This window comes from Mytilus californianus, unplaced genomic scaffold (genome assembly GCF_021869535.1).
Source record: "Mytilus californianus isolate M0D057914Y unplaced genomic scaffold, xbMytCali1.0.p SCAF_2, whole genome shotgun sequence".
NCBI classification, from domain to species: Eukaryota; Metazoa; Mollusca; class Bivalvia; order Mytilida; family Mytilidae; genus Mytilus; species Mytilus californianus.
The window spans coordinates 106753676-106774331 of record NW_026262668.1 but is presented as its reverse complement, the minus strand read 5'-3'; the positions used below and the strand labels follow the sequence as shown (position 1 = coordinate 106774331).

General features: G+C 33.6%; 1 protein-coding gene across 6 annotated transcripts in view; it reads right to left on the bottom strand.

Annotated features, from left to right (window-relative positions):
* Positions 1-20656, bottom strand: part of LOC127728517 (5'-AMP-activated protein kinase subunit gamma-1-like) — a 243756-nt gene that overhangs the window by 64134 nt on the left and 158966 nt on the right. The gene's annotated exons all lie outside the window — the stretch shown is intronic.

The window sequence follows — 20656 nt, the reverse complement described above, 5'->3', positions numbered from 1 at the left end:
CAAGTGTTCCCCCTTTTGTTTCATTAATTCAAACTGAATATATTACGAAATCATTCTACATTATGGTAAGGTATGTGTTATAAATGTCTCATTGACATGACAATTATGAGCAGCAAAACATTAAATTATAAACCACTGTTAATTAATACCATAAAGAAAACCTAACAGCAAAAGGTCTTGACTATGAACATTCATCAGTGATTAAAATTCAAAAAGTTTAAAGACCGCAAATAAGTCACAATGAAGCTAAGCAGGATTTAGGTAAATCTATGATAGAAATCTCCTTAACCAAAGCAATTTCAAATTAACTTTCCAACTAATCCTTTGATACAAAACTATCATACTTCTAAAAACTGTCAAATGACAATGATTTGTTCTAAAAAAACTATTATTAATTTTCTGGCATATAAGTTTGTTGGACTACTAGGGTGCATGATTTTAATTTTTATTGTGTGGTTATTGCAGTTTTGTGTTTCTATTGGAGTACCACAGATTTTTCAAAGACTGTTTGTGCAAAAGGAACATATTATTGTTTCATTGTTAATTGTCTTTATATATGATTCTAAGATTAATTAAACTGTGGTTATTTTGCCCAAACCTGTATTATGCTTTTCTCAACAGATTCTTGTGTGGCTTATACATGGTAGTGTATGAGACTCTAATCAGCATGTTTCCTATAGTGGCTCTTTATGATCTGATCTTACTTCCAACCATGTGATATAGTACATAAAGAATTATGACCTTCACATAAGATGTCACGAATACCCAGGAAACTTTTTATGAGGCATAAGGATTGTATAGGAAAAGGGGGAAAGGGGTCTTTCCATAGTGTACTTGGATTAATATGACTTAATTACTGATGAAATCATATGAAGAAAAAATTGCAGCAAGAGAGAGAACAGAACTAATATCCTATTTAAGGTCCATTTTCCAGATCAAAGAGAGGCGACAGATACCGAAGGGACATTCAAAATCGTTACATTACATGAATAATTCTTCCTTGACAAGAAAATTCTTTCAATTATAATTTCTATATGTTATTTCTCTAATTATACGTCTATGGTGATATTAATCATTATAAATATGTTTGTATGTGTTTATAGCCTATCAGACGATTTTTCTCCGCCCTCCTTTTAATGAGGTTAATTATTTTTGGGAGCTATAGAGTTCCTATCAGTACACCTAGCTATGATATTTTCAAAATTTTAATTATAAGTAACATTTTAAAATCTATCTGTTATGAGTAAAATAAATATTTATTCCCTACATATCAGCTAAACATCGAAATAATTTATGAAGAGTTTTTTCAATAGTCTATTTTCAGCAATATTTTATAATACAAATCATTCATCAACTGCGTTATTTTTCATCAAGCAAAGTTGTTACTATCAATCAATGTTATTGCATTTTTCTTATTTTTTTTTAGAAAAAATAACATAAGAAACTTCAGTATCAAATATTTCTCACCTCATTTTGTGATAGTCTAAATGGAAAACATTTTCCAAAACAATATTTACAAATATTCTTCATTATTATTATTACACATTTCATGTAAATGTTGGAATATCAAAATAACAACTTCCCAGAGCTATGGGCCATTTGTAGTATTACACAGAATTAAAGATATGAGTTGTGTACTGCAACTAACTGACGCCAAATAAATATATAAATATACCTGTCAGTCTTATATGTACATATAATGTTTATCTAAACCATACTTCATGACCTCATTCAACCTTTAATTTGTGTACAAGTAATTGATGGATGCACAACAAATATTTAGAATGGACACAGTTTAGAATGGACACAGTTTAGAATGGACACAATAATAGAAATAAAACAGAATGACCAATCCAAATGAGTCTCCTCTCTTAAAGATGTTAAGCTGAGATAATACTAAAGTTGTCTCCCTTATAACGGTATAAAACCAGCACAATTTTTTATGACAATCCCTAATTCAAACAAAACAAGAGTTTTTTTTATAGGTAACAGATAAGGTAATCAAACAATCAAATTATGTCTGTGTCTGTGGCATGGTGATAATTCAAATTATTTTATAGCAACTTAATATTTCAAACAGAATGGAGCAAACAGTAAGCTGTGCAAACAAAGCATCAAATTATCAATGTCATCAGTGTCAAAAATATGTTATAAACAGTTTTTCAAGCTTTGCTGTACAATAAAAGGGCATGAATATTGGTGAACATTATCCCTTGAAGAATATACATTGCACGAGCTTGACAATATTCACCAATACTCAAAAAGCAACCTTCTATTTGGTACACTGACTCAGCCTTTTTTCTCTCTCTCATTTTGATGCTTAAAAGTTTGATAGAAATTTTCCACTTCCACAAAACAATTGCTATTTGCAAGCATACCAGTATTCAAATTTCCACCAACATGTAAATCATGAAGTTAAAATAGCAAGTTATAAGGGGACAACAGGGCAACAATATAATTGTTGATACACCACAGCTGTCACTAGAAACAGCAGCTTAAGTCTTGATTTTTTTTGGCAAAACAAAGACCATGCCAAAGTGTTTCATTTATAATGCAATATAAACTGCTTGTTGCATTTATCTTTATAGCCAGTTAAAAAGATCTAAGACTGGTATGATAAAGTGAGAAAACTGCTAAGTATAGCTGTCAAAACATATCAATTATAATGTAATTATACTTGTAACAACAACATTTATTCACAAGTTGTAATTGGCTTTAACCTAGTTTTCAGTAACTGCAAGTACTCTTATATCAGTGCTTTGTGTCTATTGTTTTAACATTAGTTGTGCTTTTTGTGCTCCATTCTGATCAATTGAGTTAAGCGATTTGCTACTGATTTTTACAGTTTGTTTTTATGTTGTGTGTAACACCACTGTCCAAGGTTAGGAGAGGGGGTTAATAAGCATTCACAAACATGTTTAACACAGCCACATTCCTAATGTGTCTGTCCCAATTCAGAAGCCTGTCATTCAGTGGTTATCTTGAACTTCATGTCTGTCATATTTGTTTTTCATAAATTGAATTGTTATTGCTTATCATCAACTGTTTGAACTCTGATGGATATCAAATTTTTATATTGTCACTAAATAAGAGATACTTATAAATAAGACATGCTTCTAAATTTTTCAAAGCTTCATCATTTTTTGGAGAAAGGCTCTCAACACATCACCCACACTGACATCTTTCTTTCCCTCATAAAATTTAAATTTTTTACTTTACCTTCCCCTCCTCAATAGGATCTCTTTCATTTACATCAGACATCCAGATTTTTTCTTGCTGTGCTTTGAGGCAATACACATACAATCCAGACATTTCACACCTCACAGCAACTTGAAACCTTCATGGAACTCCATGCTAATCTAGTTTTCATACTACATGTATTTATTTAAATGATCTCCATCAGTTATTAGCAATAAAGTTAATCCAGGTAACATTTTCCACTAATTATATTTTTACAAGCACTTCCCTTAGGATGTCAATAAAGGTATGCAATTTTCATGCTAATTAACTTATGCTTTTCACCTTTACTTAATTTTACCTACAAAGTAGTTCAAATGACATTGTCATAAGACATCTGTCATCAAACAGTTTTTGTCTGTGAAAAGTAGTCACACCTACACTATAAAAAATACCAAAAAAAGGTTTTATCTGATTCTGCCCAAATCTAAATATCATAATAAAGTTACCATTGTAAAACATAAATCCATATGATTATGGTCACAATTCTAATGCATGAATGTTTTATCACTGTCTATAATAACTGTTTGATAAGCTAGCATTATATTCTGTTTCTGTTTTTGTTTTTATCCAATAAGACTTTGTATAACAAAAAAGCACAATAACAATTGTTATTCCATCACAAAAGACATCATTATCCTGTACGCAATGTATACTTCATACTAAAACATTTATCACACAAAAACTAAACTTTCCTTAAAATTCCTCAATTACAAGTAATTGTGCTGTCCATTAGCTGACTTTTTATCTTAACAATACATGTATGACACCAAAAAGGTGTATGACCAGTTACAGGTGATAGGTAATAAAACATAGGTAAGGATTTATTACCTTAATTATCCATATAGGTAAATAAACTCAACATTGACAATTCATAGAAAGTTGCTGATATTTCAGTATCTTTGTATACAGAAAGTTCAGACGTTACTGGTTATGTATATAAAGATTCAGATATCACAATGCATTTAAAAAAGTTACTACTGCTTATGAAATTTGTAGGTGTGTCTTGGCCAATGAGAATTACTTGCCAATATGAGAAAATACATGATACTGTATATTCACTTACATTTGTATCAATTCAAGTAGAATATAAAGCTATAGTTCACTGATGTTTCAGAGAATATCTCAGAACAACTTATACAAGAGTTTTATGCAAATGTTTAAAACAAAATGTTCACTTGAAATCTGGTAAATATCCCTTCTCCTGTGTAATCAGTCAGTCATTAAGGAATTAACACACATCAAATATTATATTCATTGTTTTCTGTCTTCCGAATAAAACTGAGTCATTAAACTTAATGAATAATACACAGATATTATTGTCAACAAAGCTGGCTTAGTCATTTGTCAACCACTAAAGAAATACTTCCAAAGAGCTTCCATAACCTTGGTCTTCTGACATGTTCTATCTATATGGATTCCAGGAATTTGAACTCATCTTGTAGCTATTGCCATAAGGGAACCTTAGCAGATATTTTTGTTTGGAAAGTCTTCATTGTAACAATACGAAGGTTATTCCTTGTAATGTAATTGAAAGATTTGTTATAATCACATATTATTTATGAAAATCAAGTGTACATGCAGTAGCCACTAAAATAATGTGGTGTTTTTCTGTCTCATATCTGATTTTGATACATGAATCTATACAAAATGGTATGTGCATTACTTTTTAAAGTTGTCATCAATTGATTTTGCCAATACATAAGATCCTCCAGATTGTCCATGTTGTTAAGAATATTTCATCACCAGGCACTTAAGTCAACAGTATAATTATCCATACAATTACCAAGAAATATAAACCAGATGAAACAGGTCTATTTGTAACTCCATTTATTTGCTACAAAGCCATGAAAAAATAAACTCGTCAGCAAAACATTCAGATAAAGTAAGAATCTTATCTTAAAAATGTCCACAGCATCCTATCAGTATGCCATAGAATAACTGTTAAGATGACCAGCTAGGGGAGGTTAATTAACCTGTTACAATTGTTCTGACTAATTTATAAATACTAAAGTAAACATATCTCATGACAGTAATCTAAGAATGTGAACAGTACATTTTAGAATCTTATAAAATTTTTATCTGCTTATTATCACCTAATGCTCACAAAGAGTGAGTCTGATAGAACCAGTTACTACATAAACAGAAGGAGAACCTCATTATTTATATCTCTGAACAGTTTCACAATGACCAGGCTTCAGAAAGATGTAGGTTGGAACAGCATGATAAACTAATATCTATATGGTTGGATCAGACAAGGAAAGACTGCTACTGTGATTTGTTTTTTGTCTAATATCAGTTCAAGGCTGATATAGCATAATGTTGGCAAACATATTAGATAGTGTCAAATACAAAATCTAAATTCTTGTATTTTACAGTAATATTGCAATTCTTAGAAAACAACCAGTAATAACAAAGGTGCCAGCACCCAATAGTTTTCAGTTCACCTGAGAGGCAGACAAAATCTCTCACTTTGAAGAAAAATAATGTAAATTCAAATTTTCCCTCTTTGACAATTATATTTTACAAAGTAAAAAGCTAAATAAAATATCAAAGAAAACCATATGAAATAATTTCTAAGTAAAATAAAATTAGATATGATGTAATACTGTGTATATCTGTTTTCAAATTATAATCAAGTATAATTAATAGTTCCAAATATTTTTTCTTTAATTTGTCACAAACTAATATAGATTTGTAACTTATCCATAAAATGTCAACAACTTTTATCTACACAATGTAATGTACTGAAATATATGTATTAATAAAAATAGATTATTATCTAATTAAAGGATTTCTCTTTATATTTTTTTTTTATATATATAGCATTCAGAAAATTAGTTTATAATAAATAACACACAAACCTGCCAAAAAATTCTTCAAATATATTTACAAAGAATGTCTTTTAAAAAATTAGTTATCTCCCTTTGTACAGAATTATGGTTTAACATAGTACTCTAACATAAGATATGGTCCAGAGTTATGGTCCATAACTCTGGACTTAATCATCAGACCGGAACAAAATTCGAACTTGATCTATAACTTCTCATGATAAAACTATATACCAAATATCAAATCAATATCTTCAAGAACAAAGAAAAAAAGTGTGGAAAGCTGATTTGCCGGACTGACGGATGGACAGATGGACAGATGGACAGATGGACAGACGGACAAACGGACGGAGTGCAAACCTAAAGTCCCCTTCGACTTCGTCGGTAGGGGACTAATAAAAATGAACAAGCATTTTGAGAGTATTGCATGGCAACACATAGTCCCTCAAAAATGACGCATAAGTGTGGAAAACTGATTATTTAAGTGAAAAGGACCATAACTCTGCACAAAATCATCAGACCGGAACAAAATTTGAAACTGATCTGTAACTTGTCATGATAAAACTATATACCAATTATTAAATCAATATCTTCATTCATGACAAAAAAAATTCAGAAAACTGATTATTGGAGTGAATTTTCTAAGTCCAAGGACCATAACTCTGCACAAAATCATCAGACCGGAATATAATTCGAACTTGTTCTGTAACTTGTCATGATAACTCTATATACCAAATTTCAAATCAATATCTTCAAGCACGAAGAACTAGAGGCTCTAAAGAGCCTGTGTCGCTCACCTTGGTCTATGTGCATATTAAACAAAGGACACAGATGGATTCATGACAAAATTGTGTTTTGGTGATGGTGATGTGTTTGTAGATCTTACTTTACTGAACATTCTTGCTCCTTACTATTATATCTATCTATAATGAACTTGGCCCGGTAGTTACAGTGGAAAATACTTTGTAAAAATTTACAAAAATTTACAAAATTTATGAAAATTGTAAAAAATTGACTATAAAGGGCAATAACTCCTTAAGGGGTCAATTGACAATTTTGGTCATGTTGCCTTATTTGTAGATCTAACTTTGCTGTACATTATTGCTGTTAACAGTTTATCTCTATCTATAACAATATTCAAGATAATAACCAAAAGCTGCAAAATTTTCTTAAAATTACCAATTCAGGGGCAGCAACCCAACAAGTGGTTGCCTGATTGGTCTGAAAATTTCAGGGCAGATAGATCTTGACCTAATGAACAATTTTATCCCATCAGATTTGCTCTTAATGCTTTGGTTTCAGAGATATGAGCCAAAAACTGCATTTTACCCTATGTACTATTTTTTAGCCATGTCGGCCATCTTGGTTAGCGGGCGGGGTCATCGGACACATTTTTTAAACTAGATACCCTAATGATGATTGTGGACAAGTTTGGTTAAATTTGTCTTAGTAGTTTCAGAGGAGAAGATTTTTGTAAAAGATTACAAAAATTTACGAAAAATGGTTAAAAATTGACTATAAAGGGCAATAACTCCTTAAGGGGTCAAATGACCATTTTGGTCAAGTTGACTTATTTGTAGATCTTACTTTGCTGAACATTATTGCTGTTTACAGTTTATCTCTATCTATAATAATGTTCAAGATAATAACCAAAAACGGCAAAATTTCCTTAAAATTACCAATTCAGGGGCAGCAACCCAACAACGGGTTGTCCGATTCATCTGAAAATTTCAGGGCAGATAGATCTTGACCTGATAAACAATTTTACCCATGTCAGATTTGCTCTAAATGCTTTGGTTACAGAGATATAAGCAAAAATCTACATTTTACCCCTATGTTCTATTTTTAGCCATGGCGGCCATCTTGGTTGGTTGGCCGGGTCACCGGACACATTTTTTAAACTAGATACCCCAATGATGATTGTGGCCAAGTTTGGTCAAATTTGGCCCAGTAGTTTCAGAGGAGAAGATTTTTGTAAAAGTTTACGGACGACGGACGACGGACGCCAAGTGATGAGAAAAGCTCACTTGACCTTTCAGGTCAGGTGAGCTAAAAAAAGTGTGGAAAACTGATTTGCCGGACTGACGGATGGATGGACAGACGGACGAACAGAGTGTAAACCTAAAGTCCCCTTCCGTAGGCAACTAATAAACCACTAAAAATCATTTCTTTAGAGTAAGAACTAACATTTCAGAGGTTTTTGAAGAGTTGACACCTAATTATTGTAGAAGAATTGGTCAGTAGAGGACTAATAAATGGGGAATGTGTCCATGGGACACAGATGATGCCCCCGCATGCATTTAACGTTTTATAAAGGGACATAACTCAAGAACAGTAAAATTGACGCTAACTATATTTGTACTTGATCTGAGTTTTGTGGTAATAAGCATTGTGTATAAGTTTCATAAAATTTGGTTGGGGCAAACTTGTGTTAGAGAAAGAAGATGCTAAAAATTCAGCAATTTTTCCATTTGTAAAGAGGCATAACTCTAGAACGGTAAAAGTGACACCACCAAAATTCAAACTTGATCTGTGTTATGTGGTAATAAGAATTGTGTATAAGTTTCATAACATTTGGTTGAAGCAAACTAAAGTTAGAGAACAGAAACGGAAAATTCAGCAATTTTTCCATTTGTAAAGGGGCATTACTCTAGAACTGTAAAAGTGACGACACCAAAATTCAAACCTGATCTGAGTTTTGTGATAATAAGCATTGTGTTTAAGATTAATAACATTTGGTTGAGGCAAACTTAAGTTGCAGAACGGAAACTAAAAATTCAGCAATTTTTTTCCATTTGTAAAGGGGCATAACTCTAGAACGGTAAAAGTGACACCACCAATACTCAAACTTGATCTGTGTTATGTGGTAATTAGCATTGTGTATAAGTTTCATAACATTTGGTTGAGGCAAACTAAAGTAAGAGAACAGAAACGAAAAATTCAGCAATTTTTCCATTTGTAAAGGGGCATAACTCTAGAACATTAAAAGTGACACCACCAAAATTCAAACTTGATCTGAGCTTTGTGGTAATAAGCATTGTGTATAAGTTTCATAACATTTGGTTGAGGTAATTCAAAGTAAGAGAACGGATGCTAAAAATTCAGCAATGTGTCCATTTGCAAAGGGGCATAACCCTAGAACGGTAAAAGTGACGCCACCAAAATTCAAACTTGATTTGTGTTATGTGGTAATAAGCATTGTGTATAAGTTTCATAACATTTGGTTGAGGCAAACTAAAGTTAGAGAACGGAAACGAAAAATTCAGCAATTTTTCCATTTGTAAAGGGGAATAACTCTAGAACAGTAAAAGTGACGCCACCAAAATTCAAACTTGATCTGTGTTATGTGTTAATAAGCATTGTGTATAAGTTTCATAACATTTGGTTGAGGCAAACTAAAGTTAGAGAACGGAAACAGCAAAAATTCAGCAATTTTTCCATTTGCAAAGGGGCATAACTCTATAACTGTAAAAGTGATGCCACCAAAATTCAAACTTGATCTGAGATTTGTGGTAATAAGCATTGTGTTTAAGATTAATAACATTTGGTTGAGGCAAACTAAAGTTAGAGAACGGAAACCAATTTTGGGACGTATGGACAGACATACAGATGGACAAGGGTAAAACTTAATGCCCCCTCTGCTACGGTGGGGGAATAAAAATGACCATTCCTATGTCAGAGGTTCCTACAATAACATTTTGTCAAAGAACCATATCTCTTGAATTGACAGATCAAAACATTTTTGTAAGGAAACAACTGATAGAAGTTATTTCTATGAACTAATTTGTAACTCCAGTAAATATCATTAATGTTCACAAAAATTTCAAGAAAGGGAATGTATGCAGATTTTAATGTTGGTCATTACAAATGTCAATTGGACAGTGACTATGACAGGGTAAGAGATGCACCAGTTAATCTTGTGTCATATTAGTAAAAACAGAAATTTTATTTAACTGGCCTAAAATTAATTTCAATTGAAACGAGTAGAAATCAATATCAATCAGTAGCCTGAGTAATAAACACATTAATTAATCATAATTTTTCTAACATGCCATCTACAAAGATATTAATGACAAACATTATGTTTGTCCCAAATATTTGTAATGATTCCAAAATTTATAAACAGATTGGGTCATGTTATGAAAATTTACTTTTATATATAAACTAATTGGAAGATTTGCAGCAAACATATAAGATGGACAGATAAATTTGCTAGAAAACAGTTTTTTTTTCATGTTCAATATTTACAACATAATAAAATAAAAAATATTTGTAAATTTACTGAGAGTATGTACAAAATATCTTTTATTCTCTCCCTTTGACCAAATGTGTCCCCAAGAAATCATATGTACTATGTAAATAAATAGGGTTCGAGTCAAACTACATTAGTATCACCTCAATGAAATGGTATATGTATCTAGAAAATTTGAAGTTAATAAGTGATCTGAAAATGTGTTACCTGGTATAGCTTATAAATATAAAGCTTGGAACCAAATATCAAGAAGTTCTGATTGCATTGCAGTTGAAAAAAATTAAAATGTGAGACATATGATACAGACAAGAGAACAGACAGACAGGTAAACCAATATACCACCTATATCTCCCCTTATAATTACAAAGCCCTGAATCATACTGTGCAACATATTTTTTTCACCAATCTGCAAAGAATTAATTCTTTCTCATTGGAATTTAGAGGACTATAAATTTTTGACTACAAACCATCTATACCACTTGGGAATCTTGGCACTGTTTCACAAAGTACCTAACTTGTCAGACACAAGTGTGTAAAAATTTGCAGTGTGCATATGTCTGTTAATAAAGGTGGGTGCATGCACGTCATAAGTTTACTTTATAAAATCTACATGGAATATAAATCTATATCATCTTGGAATATACTAAATATTACTTGAACCATTGGAATCTTTATCATCATACAGAATCATCATTTTTTCTTTATTTTGTCAGAAATAGCTCTAAGGATACAAAAAAAATGCCTCAAGCTACTTAATGTATTCATATTCAAATAGACCAATTGCTGAACTGGAAAATTTCAAATCTGTTTGCCATTACAATTCATGGTGTTTGCTCTATGTAGACTAAAGGTAAGGGGCTTTATCACAGCAAGCCCAACACTACAATGATGGATTGGTGTTTGCTCTATGTAGACTAAGGGTAGGTGCTTTATCACAGCAAACCCAACACTACAATGATGGATTGGTGTTTGCTCTATGTAGACTAAGGGTAAGATGTTATATCACAGCAAGCCCAACACTACAATGATGGATTGGTGTTTGCTCTATGTAGACTAAGGGTAAGAGGTTATATCACAGCAAGCCCAACACTACAATGATGGATTGGTGTTTGCTCTATGTAGACTAAGGGTAAGATGTTATATCACAGCAAGCCCAACACTACAATGATGGATTGGTGTTTGCTCTATGTAGACTAAGGGTAAGATGTTATATCACAGCAAGCCCAACACTACAATGATGGATTGGTGTTTGCTCTATGTAGACTAAGGGTAAGAGGTTATATCACAGCAAGCCCAACACTACAATGATGGATTGGTGTTTGCTCTATGTAGACTAAGGGTAAGATGCTTTATCACAGCAAGCCCAACACTACAATGATGGATTGGTGTTTGCTCTATGTAGACTAAGGGTAAGATGCTATATCACAGCAAGCCCAACACTACAATGATGGATTGGTGTTTGCTCTATGTAGACTAAGGGTAGGTGCTTTATCACAGCAAACCCAACACTACAATGATGGATTGGTGATTGCTCTATGTAGACTAAGGGTAAGATGTTATATCACAGCAAGCCCAACACTACAATGATGGATTGGTGTTTGCTCTATGTAGACTAAGGGTAAGAGGTTATATCACAGCAAGCCCAACACTACAATGATGGATTGGTGATTGCTCTATGTAGACTAAGGGTAAGAGGTTATATCACAGCAAGCCCAACACTACAATGATGGATTGGTGTTTGCTCTATGTAGACTAAGGGTAAGATGCTTTATCACAGCAAACCCAACACTACAATGATGGATTGGTGTTTGCTCTATGTAGACTAAGGGTAAGAGGTTATATCACAGCAAGCCCAACACTACAATGATGGATTGGTGTTTGCTCTATGTAGACTAAGGGTAAGATGTTATATCACAGCAAGCCCAACACTACAATGATGGATTGATGATTGCTCTATGTAGACTAAGGGTAAGATGTTATATCACAGCAAGCCCAACACTACAATGATGGATTGGTGATTGCTCTATGTAGACTAAGGGTAAGATGTTATATCACAGCAAGCCCAACACTACAATGATGGATTTGAGTTTGCTCTATGTAGACTAAGGGTAAGAGGCTATATCACAGCAAGCCCAACACTACAATGATGGATTGGTGTTTGCTCTATGTAGACTAAGGGTAAGATGCTTTATCACAGCAAACCCAAAACTACAATGATGGATTGGTGTTTGCTCTATGTAGACTAAGGGTAAGATGCTTTATCACAGCAAACCCAACACTACAATGATGGATTGGTGTTTGCTCTATGTAGACTAAGGGTAAGATGCTTTATCACAGCAAACCCAAAACTACAATGATGGATTGGTGTTTGCTCTATGTAGACTAAGGGTAAGATGCTTTATCACAGCAAACCCAACACTACAATGATGGATTGGTGTTTGCTCTATGTAGACTAAGGGTAAGAGGTTATATCACAGCAAACCAAACACCACAATGATGGATTGGTGATTGCTCTATGTAGACTAAGGGTAAGAGGTTATATCACAGCAAGCCCAACACTACAATGATGGATTTGTGATTGCTCTATGTAGACTAAGGGTAAGATGTTATATCACAGCAAGCCCAACACTACAATGATGGATTGGTGTTTGCTCTATGTAGACTAAGGGTAAGAGGTTATATCACAGCAAGCCCAACACTACAATGATGGATTGGTGTTTGCTCTATGTAGACTAAGGGTAAGATGCTTTATCACAGCAAACCCAACACTACAATGATGGATTGGTGTTTGCTCTATGTAGACTAAGGGTAAGAGGTTATATCACAGCAAACCAAACACCACAATGATGGATTGGTGATTGCTCTATGTAGACTAAGGGTAAGAGGTTATATCACAGCAAGCCCAACACTACAATGATGGATTTGTGATTGCTCTATGTAGACTAAGGGTAAGATGTTATATCACAGCAAGCCCAACACTACAATGATGGATTGGTGATTGCTCTATGTAGACTAAGGGTAAGATGTTATATCACAGCAAGCCCAACACTACAATGATGGATTTGAGTTTGCTCTATGTAGACTAAGGGTAAGAGGCTATATCACAGCAAGCCCAACACTACAATGATGGATTGGTGTTTGCTCTATGTAGACTAAGGGTAAGATGTTATATCACAGCAAGCCCAACACTACAATGATGGATTGGTGATTGCTCTATGTAGACTAAGGGTAAGATGCTTTATCACAGCAAGCCCAACACTACAATGATGGATTGGTGATTGCTCTATGTAGACTAAGGGTAAGATGTTATATCACAGCAAGCCCAACACTACAATGATGGATTGGTGATTGCTCTATGTAGACTAAGGGTAAGAGGCTATATCACAGCAAGCCCAACACTACAATGATGGATTGGTGTTTGCTCTATGTAGACTAAGGGTAAGATGCTATATCACAGCAAGCCAAACACTACAATGATGGATTGGTGTTTGCTCTATGTAGACTAAGGGTAAGATGTTATATCACAGCAAACCAAACACTACAATGATGGATTGGTGTTTGCTCTATGTAGACTAAGGGTAAGAGGTTATATCACAGCAAGCCCAACACTACAATGATGGATTGGTGTTTGCTCTATGTAGACTAAGGGTAAGAGGTTATATCACAGCAAACCCATAACTACAATGATGGATTGATGATTGCTCTATGTAGACTAAGGGTAAGATGCTTTATCACAGCAAACCCAACACTACAATGATGGATTGGTGTTTGCTCTATGTAGACTAAGGGTAAGATGCTTTATCACAGCAAACCCAAAACTACAATGATGGATTGGTGTTTGCTCTATGTAGACTAAGGGTAAGATGCTTTATCACAGCAAACCCAACACTACAATGATGGATTGGTGTTTGCTCTATGTAGACTAAGGGTAAGAGGTTATATCACAGCAAACCAAACACCACAATGATGGATTGGTGATTGCTCTATGTAGACTAAGGGTAAGAGGTTATATCACAGCAAGCCCAACACTACAATGATGGATTTGTGATTGCTCTATGTAGACTAAGGGTAAGATGTTATATCACAGCAAGCCCAACACTACAATGATGGATTGGTGTTTGCTCTATGTAGACTAAGGGTAAGAGGTTATATCACAGCAAGCCCAACACTACAATGATGGATTGGTGTTTGCTCTATGTAGACTAAGGGTAAGATGCTTTATCACAGCAAACCCAACACTACAATGATGGATTGGTGTTTGCTCTATGTAGACTAAGGGTAAGAGGTTATATCACAGCAAACCAAACACCACAATGATGGATTGGTGATTGCTCTATGTAGACTAAGGGTAAGAGGTTATATCACAGCAAGCCCAACACTACAATGATGGATTTGTGATTGCTCTATGTAGACTAAGGGTAAGATGTTATATCACAGCAAGCCCAACACTACAATGATGGATTGGTGATTGCTCTATGTAGACTAAGGGTAAGATGTTATATCACAGCAAGCCCAACACTACAATGATGGATTTGAGTTTGCTCTATGTAGACTAAGGGTAAGAGGCTATATCACAGCAAGCCCAACACTACAATGATGGATTGGTGTTTGCTCTATGTAGACTAAGGGTAAGATGTTATATCACAGCAAGCCCAACACTACAATGATGGATTGGTGATTGCTCTATGTAGACTAAGGGTAAGATGCTTTATCACAGCAAGCCCAACACTACAATGATGGATTGGTGATTGCTCTATGTAGACTAAGGGTAAGATGTTATATCACAGCAAGCCCAACACTACAATGATGGATTGGTGATTGCTCTATGTAGACTAAGGGTAAGAGGCTATATCACAGCAAGCCCAACACTACAATGATGGATTGGTGTTTGCTCTATGTAGACTAAGGGTAAGATGCTATATCACAGCAAGCCAAACACTACAATGATGGATTGGTGTTTGCTCTATGTAGACTAAGGGTAAGATGTTATATCACAGCAAACCAAACACTACAATGATGGATTGGTGTTTGCTCTATGTAGACTAAGGGTAAGAGGTTATATCACAGCAAGCCCAACACTACAATGATGGATTGGTGTTTGCTCTATGTAGACTAAGGGTAAGAGGTTATATCACAGCAAACCCATAACTACAATGATGGATTGATGATTGCTCTATGTAGACTAAGGGTAAGAGGTTATATCACAGCAAACCAAACACTACAATGATGGATTGGTGATTGCTCTATGTAGACTAAGGGTAAGATGCTATATCACAGCAAGCCCAACACTACAATGATGGATTGGTGATTGCTCTATGTAGACTAAGGGTAAGATGCTATATCACAGCAAGCCCAACACTACAATGATGGATTGGTGTTTGCTCTATGTAGACTAAGGGTAAGAGGTTATATCACAGCAAGCCCAACACTACAATGATGGATTGGTGTTTGCTCTATGTAGACTAAGGGTAAGATGTTATATCACAGCAAACCCATAACTACAATGATGGATTGGTGTTTGCTCTATGTAGACTAAGGGTAAGATGTTATATCACAGCAAGCCCAACACTACAATGATGGATTGGTGATTGCTCTATGTAGACTAAGGGTAAGATGCTTTATCACAGCAAGCCCAACACCACAATGATGGATTGGTGATTGCTATATGTAGACTAAGGGTAAGAGGTTATATCACAGCAAACCAAACACTACAATGATGGATTGGTGTTTGCTCTATGTAGACTAAGGGTAAGATGCTTTATCACAGCAAGCCCAACACTACAATGATGGATTTGTGATTGCTCTATGTAGACTAAGGGTAAGAGGTTATATCACAGCAAACCAAACACTACAATGATGGATTGGTGTTTGCTCTATGTAGACTAAGGTTAAAGCTTTATCACAGCAAACCCAACAACACAAAAGATGATATGTTGTAGATGAGATGAGACAGCAACCCAACAACATAAAAAAAGACGTTGAGAGGAAAATAAGACAGACAGAAACCAAAACAGGACAAGTTTACCAAAATAACAAGTATTTAAAATTGTGCACAAGATTTGTGTATATACACTGTGGAAGCAATATTCAACAGTCTAGACACAATAAATTTCTATAAAAAAGATAGTTTGCTCTATAAATGATATAACTTTTAAGCACTCACAAATATGATATTTGGGATTACTAGGTTTTCTACAAAGAATACAAACAAAACAATTGTAAAAGGGTAGCAAAATAATTATTTCAAAGAATTCAAGAACCTATTTTTTTCCCTTTCTCACTGAAAAGTAGCATATGCACAATATCTGCCATTTCTATACAAGTTACAACCCAATCAACACCAATCTCATTCAGGATGGTATATCTCAATAGCCACAGCAAGAGGCTCAACATCATAATTACTAACTGTTTTGTTATTCTTCTAGCACCAATTTTATGGAAAGAAACATTTTCTCTAGCTACAATATAATTCAACCTTGACTTCTACAGTAAACATGTTTTCCTTTGGCAAAGTAAACTAAGGAAGGAACTTTATGCATTCTATATTAAGTAAATTAAAACTTCAACTTTAGAAGAAAATCATTGACTTATTTACACCAAAGCAGAACAAAAATAAGGAAGGTTAAATTGATCATTAAATGTAAACAAAATCCAATGAATTCTATTTGTTGGGTTATATATATGTCTGACAAAAGTACATTTCTGTTACTATTTTTGGCATCTTACCTTATGACCCAAGCAATATTGGTAATCTACAAAAACATTTAAATACAAAAACAGAAAGGATTGTCAACAGATCAACATTTTTTTCTAACTGACCAAAAGGATTTCCAACATCATTGACAAAGGAATCATAAACAATTTTTTCGATCATTGTTCTGATTGCACAGTGGGAATCCAACTGAGTTTAAAATAGTTCAGGAAAGGACACATGACTCAGAATACTATAAAATCAGAATCAAACAAGTAAAACTGTGAGCTACTGCTCACTGATGATACCCCCCGCCGAAATATTTCCATAAACAGGAAGTTGTTGAGTGATGAATCTGAAAACGCATCACATGGTGTAACTTACTTATATAAACCCTGAAACCAAATTTCAGAAATCCTTGTCAAGTAGTTCCTGAGAAAAATGCAATGAAAATATTCATGGGACGGACGGACTGACGGAAGGACAGACAGAGGTAAACCAGTATACCCCCACTTTTTTAAAGCGGGGGTATAATAATAACGTTGATTTATGGAACTGTAGTTCAGCCTTAAGCCTTCAAAAATAAGCAAAACCCAGACAGTAAAGTCAGCTATAAAAGGCACTGACATGACAAAATATGAAACAATTCAAATGAAAAATTCAAACGGCCTGTTGTATAACAAAACAATAAACAAAAAACTAATATGACAGACTCAACCACTGAATTACAGGCTCCTAACTTAGGACTGGCATATATAGAATGTGGCAGGGTTTAACATGTTTGTGAATGCACAACTGTATCCCTAACCTGGGACAGGGGTGTAACATTACAACTTCAGAAATCAAAGCCAGAGAGGAGCTACAAAAGCTGCCAAGTCAATGTTTTTATACTAGTTTTCATCCTAATATAAAAGAATTACACCATGCACAGCAGACAGAAGACTATATTGATCAAATACAGAAAAGACTTTTGACAATTGAAGCACAAAAACAACTAACATAAAGACAAAAGACAACAAAGTACTGATATAAGAGTACTTTCATGCAGCTACTGAAAGTTAGGTCAACAGTAATTACAACTAATAAATAAATCATGCTCTCCGCAGATTAAAGTAATTCAGAACACATCCAACCCTGAAAAGGCATAACCTTGTGCAATGCCATAATATCAGTACATAATATTGACAGGATGTAGGACTATAAGTTTTCATAAATGTATAGTAATACATATTTAGTTATGTTTTAATTTCTTAAAAACAAAATCAATGTTTGAACCGATAAAAGCAATATTCAAAGATCTTACTACAGTATTAAATTGACATCTTTTAAAGATTTTTCAAAGAATCAATGAAATTATAAGAATCATATCTAAATTTAAAGACTTGATTAACATCATTACTGCAAAATCAGCAACATAGCAAACTAGATTTGAAATATACACACTGTAAGAAGGGGCCAGAGAAACATCACCGTCGAAAAAAAGAGAAATTAACAATAGAGAACAAAAAATCGTCTCTTTTGTTGTAAAATATTTTCTGTTTGATTTTCCTGTGTGAAACTGATATATCCAAGTCTAGAAAATGATAATTTTTGCTGTTAATATTAGATTTATTCAAGTAAGTTTCCTGGAGTAAATATCGGCAGTATAATAAGAGAATTCTTGATTATTTAAAACAAAAAATATCATCAAAGTAATGGTAAGTGTTATTAAATTTATCTATTAATATAATCAACATGTATATATAACAATGTGTGCTGTCTTCAGGATTAAGTGAACCAAGCAAAAATTACAAGAAATCCATGAATGCTCTCTTGTTCTAAAATCACTATAGGTCTCTATTAAACATGTGCAATGGGAAGGAAAAAGTTTCTTTCAAAAAATTGTACATGTCTGTCCTGGAATCCTGATGTCAAAGAGGTTTTTTCCTTCATGTCTCACCTGATAGCAGCATTTGCAGGATGAGCACCCTTTCCTGTACTTTTCACAAAGACAATCATAAAGATATCCACCCTTGTTACTGACTTATATTTCCCCACTTTAACTCCTGAATGTCAGTTAATACTTACAACAAATTAAGACTGCATATATTAATTTGGCAGTCAAAAAAAATGCTGTATTTTTATTCATGGAATGATTAAAGTAATGTTTATTTATATGTTTCACAAAAGAATGCTTATTTAATAAAGTGTGTAGAAAAATGTGCTGATATACTTTAACAATTGGCAAAGTCATGTTGACATTCAATCCTCTTTTATTTGGCTTCTATACTGGCAGCCAGTCCAAAAACAGGTCGAAGAATCCTATACCCACTCCCAAAACAGACTGTGATATTGCAGTGAATTCTCAATTAATAACTTTCTTTGTTTTGTTAATTACTGTATAGAGAAAAATCACTGTTTTAAAATAAAATGGATAAAACAAAGACTTTTAGCATAAATCAGGCCTTTGGTTTTCTATTTTGATTTAGGTTTTGTCATACTACAGACTTTTAAAGTTTACTATACGGTATGGGTTTTGTTCATACTACAGACTTATAAAGTTTACTATACGGTATGGGTTTTGTTCATACTACAGACTTATAAAGTTTACTATACGGTATGGGTTTTGTCATACTACAGACTTTTAAAGTTTACTATACGGTATGGGTTTTGTTCATCTTTGAATGCTTTACAGTGACCTATAGTTGTTTACATTCTCCTCCTTTGCCTATTCGCAGAGTTTTGGAAAAGTTATGGTCAGAAGGCTAATTGAACACCAAAATTTTGCAAAGGACCTATACAATTTTGGTATTTTGCAATAGAAATCATAGTGAGGACCAGCAGATTTTCTTTACAGACCACAAGGGAAAAAAGATTTCAAGAACACTCTCTGATGAATAGTTGTCTTATTGGCAATCATACCACATCTCCTAATTTTTATATTGGAGTATGCAAATATTCTTAATTGGTGCCAGTTCAGCCCATTCCCAGTGAACTTAGTCTTTAAAATAAAAACTGCAAAAGTAATGTGTGATTTAGAAAACATTAAAAGGGGAAAAGTCAAAGGTAGTAGATTGAGTAACAAAGTTGTAGAGAATTTCACTGCCAGACAGAAAGCTTGTTTACCCATTCATCACACATTTTAACAAAATTATAAAGGTGTCTTCCAACATAATTCTACAGAAAAAAAAATCATATTTAAAAAAGTCATTATTCTAAAATGATAACAATGAAAAGTGACAAAAGTGAAAAAAAATATGTTATGACAATTCTTGATTGAAAAAGACCTCCTGCCAAAGATTTGGACTTTCAGTAATTTTGTGCTTCTAGTATTAATTTAAAAAAAATTTGAAAGTAAGGCACACACTAGATTCCTGCTGGTTCAAGTGGTTCAAGTGGTTTCAGAGGCTAAAACTGACTAGATTCTAGATAGACAAAGAGTGATGGAAAATAAGAAAAAAAAAACAGTTCCTTTGGAACAGATAATTTAAAAAAAAAAACATAAGAGTTTCAAACCTATAAAACACAAGAGTGCAGTATTACAAGGAAAGAAAACTTATTGAACTTAAATTCCTCTGTACTTTGTTTGATTTCAAATGTTTAGCACCGAAAAAACCCTGAAGGATTCAAATCAATAAAAAGCTTTTAGTTTATCCATAATATAGT